A 9,485-nucleotide genomic window follows, 5' to 3' on the forward strand; every position below is an offset into this window, starting at 1 on the left:
GACAAACTCCAGTGGGCATTCAATGGCTAAAAAGATCCTCAGAGCAGGATACTACTGGTTGACCATGGAAATGGATTGTTTCCGTCACGTGCAGACTTGTCGCAAATGCCAAATCTATGCTGGCAGGATACACGTGCCTCTGGTACCTCTCAATGTCATTTCATCGCCATGGCCGTTTGCTATGTGGGGCATCGATGTGATCGGCAGTATTGAACCGACAACTTCGAATGGGCATAGGTTCATCCTGGTCGCCATCGACTATTTTACCAAATGGGTAGAAGCTGCGCCGTACGCAAACGTCACCAAACAAGTGGTAGTCCGCTTCCTGAAACGCGACATCATCTGCCGCTATGGGATTCCTAACAAGATCATCACCGATAATGGTTTGAATCTTAACAACAAGACGATGAAAGAATTGTGCGAGAGTTTCAAGATCGAACACTATAATTCTTCACCTTATCGACCAAAGATGAATGGTGCAGTGGAAGCAACCAATAAGAACATAAAGAAAATTTTTCAGAAGATGGTGAAGACATACAAGGATTGGCACGAGATGTTGCCCTTCGCACTGCATGGCTATCGTACTTTGGTACGAACCTCGACCAGGGCAACCCCGTTCTCTCTGGTATACGGTATGGAAGCAGTCCTCCCAATTGAGGTTGAGATCCCCTCGCTAAGAATCCTAGAAGACGTCAAACTAGACGAAGCAGAATGGATTCAGGCCAGACTCGATTAGCTGAACCTCATCGAAGAGAAACGCATGACAACCCCGTGCCACGGACAACTCTATCAGAAGCGGTTGAAGACGGCTTTTGATAAGAAGGTGCGTCCCAGGAATATCCAAGTCGACGACCTGGTGCTAAAAAAGATCCTGCCTATCCACACAGACCATCGGGGAAAGTGGACCCCCAATTACGAAGGACCATATGTCGTGAGAAAGGTTTTCTCAGGTGGAGCCCTGATCCTCTCGACTATGGATGAGGACTATCTGGCGTCACCCATAAATGCGGACGCAGTCAAAAAATATTATGCCTGATATGTGACCCGCTAAGTTGGTTACCCCAAGGGGCAACTTAGGCAAAAATGGGCATCCCGGTGGACCGTAAAAAGAAAAGGTCCATGCAAAAATTAGGGATATAAAACAAAAGAATTGAAAACCCGCTAAGTTGATCCTCTCCCAAAGGGACAACTTAGACAAAAAGGGTATCCCGCTAGGTCGAAAACCCGAAAGGGCGGTCTAGGCAAAAGTTAGGGTTTGATAGGAAAGACTGCGTATTGTTCAGGGTCTATGAATATGTCCTCCCAAGCAATGGAAACCCGAACGGAGGAATCAATCCAGTCACTATCGACTGGGGCAAAGTGCGAAGATTCAGAAAGTATAACGGCTATAGCATGATTGGACCTTAATGGAAATCCGAGATTTTCCTATTGCCAATTTGTTTTCATGCAATTACCTCATTTAGGAATTGCTTCCTTATTGTAAACGCCCATTTACGGGCCCGTTTTCAATCAATAAAATCTTCATTCAGAATCTCCTCGTTCTTTTCTTTTTGCTTGTATGCGAAATATAATTGTATTTCTATGTAAACAATTCATTGAAAATTTTGGGGATAACAACAGTAACGCTGAAATGAAAATTCGATTTTTACGTTGATTATAGAGTGTCTAAAGGTAACCATGATGCCCATTTTTGTTGCATACATTGCACGAAGACATAAGATTGCAAAAATCCTGAGGAAACTACGACCAAGAAGCTGTGAAGAATCGTCATTCGCCTTGGTAGCCCCCGTTTGGTATTCATACACCAGCCTGGGTATCGAAGGATCCATGGGAGATTCTTTCCCTCGATGGCAGTAGGAGGACGAGAAGGCGGGAAGTCATGCAAGACGCATCCCTCACCCTACAATCAGAAGACTTGTAACCCAAGCAGATGTATCTCTATTCAAGGCACACCACGCCCAAACTTGGGGTATCCGTGGACCCTCATATCATTGCATAAGCCCGTCATGCATAATTCATATCATGTCATGCATATCATCTGATATAATCATGAAGCTCTCTAAACGAGAAAGAAGCAAGCCCAAAACTCTCTTGGCACTACTCAATAGCCCATTTCCGTTGGCACTTTCCTGGAATCCAACCTTGTGGATAAACCCTCTTTCAATACCCCCGCAACGTTCGGTCCCAGTCGGGAAAACCATCTGTAAGCCCAGTTCCGTTGGCCAAACCATACCCCAACCATGTCAAATATACACAATATCGGACATTCTTGTGTGTCTTTGCGAGTTGAATAAGTTTGACCAAGCCTTCCATTCACTTTAGAGTGAGTCATATGGCTATAACCTGTTTCTTCCCTTTCCGATAAGGTTAACTTTGGAAAACCATTTTGCATTTCTTCTCTCCCTGATAAGGTTAACTTCAGGACCCCTTCTTCCCTTCCGATAAGGTTAACTTCGGAAACTTTCTTCTCTTCCTGATAAGGTTAACTTCAGGACCTTTTTTTCTTCCCTTTTCGATAAGGTTAACTTTGGAAAATCATTCTACACTTTCTTCTCTTCCTGATAAGGTTAACTTCAGGGCCTATTTCTTCTCTTCCTGATAAGGTTAACTTCAGAATATTACCCGATAAGGTTACCTTTGGGGCCCGTATTTCTTCTCTTCCTGATAAGGTTAGCTTCAGGATATTACCCGATAAGGTTAACTTCAGGGCCCGTTTCTCTTCTCTTCCTGATAAGGTTAACTTCAGGATACCTATCTTCTCTTTCCGATAAGGTTAAATTCGGAATCCCGTATTTGTTTCTTCCCTCCCTGATAAGGTTAACTTCAGGACCATTCTCTTCTCTTTCCGATAAGGTTAAATTCGGAATCCCGTATTTGTTTCTTCTCTCCCTGATAAGGTTAACTTCAGGATATTACCCTTCTCTCCTGATAAGGTTAACTTCAGGATACCTATCTTCTCTTCCGATAAGTTCAACTTCGGAACCATCTTCCATTTCTTCTCTTCCTGATAAGGTTAACTTCAGGATATCACCATTCCCTTCCTGATAAGGTCAACTTCAGGATCCATTTCTTCTCCTCCTAATAAGGTTAACTTCAGGACACCTTTCTTCCCTTTCCGATAAGGTTAAATTCGGAAACTCGTATTCATTTCTTCTATTCCTGATAAGGTTAACTTCAGGGTGCATCTTTCTCCTTCCTGATAAGGTTAACTTCAGGGTCTATCTTTTTCTCTTCCTGATAAGGTCAACTTCACGGTTCATTTTTCCTCTTCTTGATAAGGTCAACTTCAGGATACCCTTCTTCCCTTTCCGATAAGGTTAACTTTGGAAACTTTCTTCTCTTCCTGGTAAGGTTAACTTCAGGACCATTTTCTTCCCTTTCCGATAAGGTTAAATTCGGAAACCCATTTTCACCCCTTCTCTTCCCGATAATGTTAACTTCGGGATCCATTTCTTCTTTTCCTGATAAGGTTAACTTCAGGATCCACTTCTTCTCTTTCCAATAAGGTTAACTTCGGAAGCCAGTTTCCGTTTCTTCTCTCCCTGATAAGGTTAACTTCAGGATCCATCTCTTCTCTTCCCGATAAGGTTTACTTCGGGATCCGTTTCTTGTCTTCCTGATAAGGTTAACTTCAGGATACTTCTCTTCTCTCCCTGACAAGGTTAAATTCAGGACCCTTTTCTTCCCCTTTCCGATAAGGTTAACTTCGGAAACCTTCCTCTCTTCTCGATAAGGTTAACTTCGGGACCTCCCCTATTTCCCTTTTCCAGTTTCAATAAGGTCAACTTTGGAATGTTTCCCCAACGATGTAGTCATTTATTATCTTCCTGATAAGGTTAACTTCAGGATCATTTTCTTCCCTTTCCGATAAGGTTAACTTTGGGACCCGTTTCTCTTCTCTTCCTGATAATGTTAACTTCAGGATACCTATCTTCTCTTTCCGATAAGGTTAAATTCGGAATCCCGTATTTATTTCTTCCCACCCTGATAAGGTTAACTTCAGGGGCCGTTTCTTCTCTTTCCAAAAAGGTTAACTTCGGAAGCCTGTTTCTATCTCTTCTCTTCCTGATAAGGTCAACTTCAGGATCCATCTTCTTCACTTCCTGATAAGGTCAACTTCAGGATCCATTTCTTCTCCTCCTGATAAGGTTAACTTCAGGACACCTTTCTTCCCTTTCCGATAAGGTTAAATTCGGAAAATCGTATTCATTTCTTCTCTTCCTAATAAGGTCAACTTCAGGATACCTTTCCTCTCTTTCCGATAAGGTTAACTTCGGAAATTCGTATCCTCCTTTCTTCACTCCTGATAAGGTCAACTTCAGGGTCCATCTTTCTCCTTCCTGATAAGGTTAACTTCAGGGTCTATCTTTTCCTCTTCCTGATAAGGTCAACTTCAGGGTTCATTTTTCCTCTTCCTGATAAGGTCAACTTCAGGATACCTTTCCTCTTTTCCGATAAGGTTAACTTCGGAACCCCCCTTTTTCCGTGTCTTCTCTTCCCGATAAGGTTAACTTCGGGACCCCCCTATTTTCCTTCTCTAGTTCCAATAAAGTCAACTTTGGAATGTCTCCCCAACGATGTCGTCATTTCTTCTCTTCCTGATAAGGTTAACTTCAGGACCATTTTCTTCCCTTTCCGATAAGGTTAAATTCGGAAACCCGTTTTCATCTCTTCTCCCCCCAATAAGGTTAATTTTGGGATCCATTTCTTCTCTTCCTGATAAGGTTAACTTCAGGATCCATCTCTTCTCTTCCCGATAAGGTTAACTTCGGGATCCGTTTCTTGTCTTCCTGATAAGGTTAACTTCAGGATACTTCTCTTCTCTCCCTGATAAGGTTAACTTCAGGATACTTCTCTTCTCTCCCCGATAAGGTTAACTTCGGAACCCCCATTTTTGTGTCTTCTCTTCCTGATAAAGTTAACTTCAGGATCCATTCCTTCTCTTTCCGACAAGGTTAACTTCGGAAACCCATTTTCTTCCCTTCTCTCCCTGATAAGGTTAACTTCAGGATTCTTTTCTTCCTTTTCCGATAAGGTTAAATTCGGAAACCCATTTTCATTTCTTCTCTTTCCGATAAGGTTAACTTCGGAGCCCCACCCGTTATCCATTCCTTCTCCTCCTGATAGAGTTAACTTCAAGACCCCTTTTTTCCCTTTCCGATAAGGTTAACTTCGGAGCCCCGCCCTTCATTCTTTTCTTCTCTCTCCGATCCTTTGGAACCCATCCTTCAGTAAAGACGAATTGTGTTTGACCTCTCTCCCTTTCTTTCTTCTCAGTCATAAATAAACAAAACCAAATAAAGTCCAGATTCCACTTGGTAAACCGTGTAAAAAAATAAATACATATTTCACCCATTCCCCCCCCCCCCCCCCCCCGACGGAAAAATGTTCTCAGTGTTTGCCTAAGAGTTTTGAAAAAACAAAGTAAAAAGAAAAATGAAAAGCTTTCTGATAAAAAGAAACAAAAAAACAGAGAGCCTGTTAAAAAAGAAGAATAAATCACATTGCATCAGCATCATGCATATGTCATCATGCATCTCTAACCTTCCGTAAATATCCTTTGATCAGATAACATTTCAATCCCCAACAGCTGCCTGCATAAAAGCTAGTTTGTTCATCCTACATCTCAGTGAAGAATTTCTTTGTGGCCTATCTTCATATTTCATTTTTTCTTGGTGGGCAAATTTTTCGATATTCTAGTATTTAATCCCCTCCTACCTTGAATGTCCGGAAGCGATGACTATCCATACATTCAAGTTTGAGGAGATTAAATAGGGGCAGCTGTCATGCCCCAAAATTCACCCTATCATTCACAAGTCACTAACCCTAAACATTTGCATATCCTGATAAGCATTCATCTCATCTACACGTCCATTGTATCATAACACATTCCACTTGCATTTGAAAGGACATAAAATCATGGACTCAAGGGTTTTACCACACATGGAATTGAATATGAGGCTCACAAGGTTGAGATCCATCTGATCATTCATGGAGTTTCATTGGCTTGTTCAACAATTCATCATAGGCTTACTTGTTCTTGACCTTCATTCTTTGATTAAGGGATACTCATTCAAGGTGTTACAATCCGCTGCTTGGTTAAGTAATCATTTAGTTAATTTTGCTTGGTTGGATTTTAAGTCTGGGAACTTGGCATATTTCGGCATTGTGTTGTTCAGTCAAGTCCATTTTCATTCATTCTATCGAGCCATTATTCAAGTCCATTTTCATTCATTCTATCGAGCCATTATTCAAGTCCATTCCATACAAGTCATTACCTGTCATTTCACCCAAAAATATACACTTTTACCTAAGTTGACTTTTGACCAATTGTTGACTTTTTGGTCAACCAGTTGACCAAAGTCAACCATCTAACCAAGATTCATTTTTCATCATCTTCCTATTTTTAAGCCCATTTCAACAATTATTCATCCGAATCCATGACTAACTTCCAAATTTAATTCCATATCCATGCTAATTCATAAACAATTGTAATTTTAGTTTCATTTTCTCTAAACCATATTTTTCCCATTCTTCAATTAATCCAACCCATTTGAATATCCATAAACCATTTTTGTCCATATTTGTAAATCCATATTCATTTTAAGCCCAAACCCAATATCCATTTACAAAAAAGCCAACATCCTATCGATATCAAATAATCCCAATAGTCATAACCGTCGTTGAATCCATTTCCAAATTCATTTATCCAATTATCCATTCCATTTCTTATACATTATATCCCTTCATAAATCATGATCCAATAATGTACATAACATTTACATTCATTTCCTATTGTAGCACAACTTGAATTTTGGTTACAAAATTTACAACGACAATTCATATCAAATTCAAGCTCCAACAAACTCAAAATCCGAGTCCATGTGCGACAAACCAATTCCAATGCAAGGAACCATAAATCCCTAGTCCAACTTCAACTTAAAATAACTACAAAATTACAATAAAAATCCCCTATAGAATTATAACCAACCTGCACAAAATGGATATCATCACAAAAATACATCACAAAAATACCTAACAAGCTAACAATAAAATCGTTGATGCTATCGCAAGACATGAAGAGCGTGTCATCATCATTAGGCAATGATCAAGTGTTTACTGATGCAGATAAAGCTCTAAAGCAGATAGCCAGTTTAATTTTGAAGGAAGATGATATCACCACCCTGCTAACTAAAGAGCTTCACCTTGAATAAACTGTGACTTCAATTCCTACTAAAAACCAGCTTACGGAGTTTCGCAACACACTCTTTCGAGCTCATAACCTGTAGAAATCAAAAAACATAATAGAAACAACAACAAATAAGGAACATGAATAGAATTGAGAGGCTAAATGAGATCCGTTGCCAAAGCATTCATTCCACGAACTAACTTCCACCTCCCTATAACCAATCCGTTTTTTTCTATAACAACATCATACGAAATTTTCGTAACCCTCCGACCTTCTTCAATAACCACTGCTCCAAACTTCCTACATAAGAGAAAACAACACACACCAGAGTCGGTTAACTTCACAACAGAAGTTTGTAACTAATTTTCTAACAGAAATATAAAGCTGATAACAGAATTTCCAACAGTTTTCTAACAAACCTCAACGACCGCTTAACCGAAACTCTACATCTTCCCATAACAGACCCGAATTGGGTTTTCTCTCCTTCACTTGACCTTCAAAAATCTTCCTCTAACTTCAATACCCTTCAAGGATTAACCAATAAGAGACTTTCACACTCTTCTTCAACTAACTGTTTTCATAACAAATTTTTAACTCCATAACAGAATCACTTTCTAACTGTCTTCAACCGCCCTAACCGCCTAATCAATTCCAACTGTCACCGACTGTCGCCAACTGTCATTGAATCTAACTAATTCCTAACTAAACCATAACCTCTACAACTTCAACAACCTCCATATAACTGATAACTGATTCTTCACCCGGGCGAGCTTCTTCTTCCATCTCCATCACAACCCAAAGCTCATATTAACGACTTCACTCTCCATCATCTTTCCCATCATTCAACAATTCAAAAATTCTTCAACCATCCCTCTTCTCTTCTTCAACCATCACCATTCTTCAAAAACCACCATCCACCTTCCACAACACTCTTCAATCCTTCAACCCGCTACCTTCTCCATCTTCCATTCATCAACAATCATTCAACCAAAAAACTCCATAACAGGACTTCACATTTTTCATCCACCAACTTCCATAATCAACAAATCCTGCAATTTTCAAACCTCCAAAAAGCCACCAATTCTCAACCTTAGACCCTCCTCCAAAAACAGAATCCAGTAACTTCCTCACACCTTCGGAGCGTCTCCGATCTCTTCACTGGTCCAAACCTCCACCCAACAAAAAAAACTCTCCACTTCCAACTTCTGATTCCTTCACTAATCTTCCACAGAAGAAACCTCCGGAAAAAAAACCTCTCCAACCTCTTCTAATCTCCCTCACTCGCCACTCGTATACCGGCTCCTAACAAAGATAAAGAGAAGAAGAACGAGTTAGGACACGTCTCACAACAGATCGCGGTAAATAGCAAAAGAAAGAAGAAGAAAAACGGAAGAAACAACAAGGAAGAAATAGCAGAGGAATAGAAACGAGTAAGGGAAGCTTAAAGGGATTGAAATACCTTCTTTCTGGATTTGATCATCGGTCGTCTTCTTCGTCATAAACACCACGATTCCATCCGCGATTCTGTTCTCGCGCCATATCAATGACGCACGTTACATCTCCACCTTCATTCTTCATCGTGACGCTCCGTGCACCTCCGTCAATCGCGACATAACGAATCGACAAGGCACGAACGCGGAGTATCGTATTCATCTTTCATAACAAACGCTTAATCGAAGAAGAGGAATGAAGTCGGTAGGTTTTGCTTCCTTCTTTTTTCTCTATTGCACGCTCGATTTCGATCCCATTCATTTAAACATTGAGACCTCTCGCGAATTTGTCATCGTTCTTGGTTTTTCCACGGTGAGATGAATCATTCTTGCTGGTTTCTGTTGATGGTTGCACGAGATCTTGAAGCGAAATCTTGAAGCTATTTCTCGGTGAAGAACATGTGAGGCGATGAAGGCTTTGGACACGTTACCGATAATTAGAAGAATCAATTAGATCATCATTTAGAAGTTAGGCCTAATCAATTGTTAGATTAAGTTTAGTTTTCTTAATTTTCCAGAATTAATCCTTGATAGATTAACCACGTTTCGATTAGAATTTTAATCATTAGATTTTGGTTATTTCATCTTGTGGATTTTTGTTGAGATTAATATGGTTCATGTGGATTGTATCACGGTTATACCTTAGGTTGAATTTTCATTCGATTGGACTATTGTGTGTTTGTTTTGTATAATCATAGTCATTAGATTCAATTCTTGAATTTAGATTGCTAATTTCTCATTTGATCAACTTTGATTCCTAATTCATGCTTAGATAGATTTTATTTTTTTGAATTAATAATCACTTT

At 40.0% G+C, this 9,485-nt stretch overlaps 1 long non-coding RNA gene across 1 annotated transcript; it reads right to left on the reverse strand.

The window, feature by feature from the left end:
- Positions 1–6,745: 6,745 nt before the first annotated feature.
- On the reverse strand, positions 6,746–9,351 carry LOC127108340 (uncharacterized). The gene is made up of 3 exons (XR_007796007.1): positions 8,649–9,351; positions 7,609–8,491; positions 6,746–7,489 (listed from the first exon to the last, which is right to left on the reverse strand). It is a non-coding gene; the product is annotated as an uncharacterized LOC127108340 (long non-coding RNA).
- Between the last annotated feature and the right edge of the window lie 134 nt (positions 9,352–9,485).

Source organism: Lathyrus oleraceus, chromosome 7 (genome assembly GCF_024323335.1).
Source record: "Lathyrus oleraceus cultivar Zhongwan6 chromosome 7, CAAS_Psat_ZW6_1.0, whole genome shotgun sequence".
In the NCBI taxonomy this organism is placed as follows: Eukaryota; Viridiplantae; Streptophyta; class Magnoliopsida; order Fabales; family Fabaceae; genus Lathyrus; species Lathyrus oleraceus.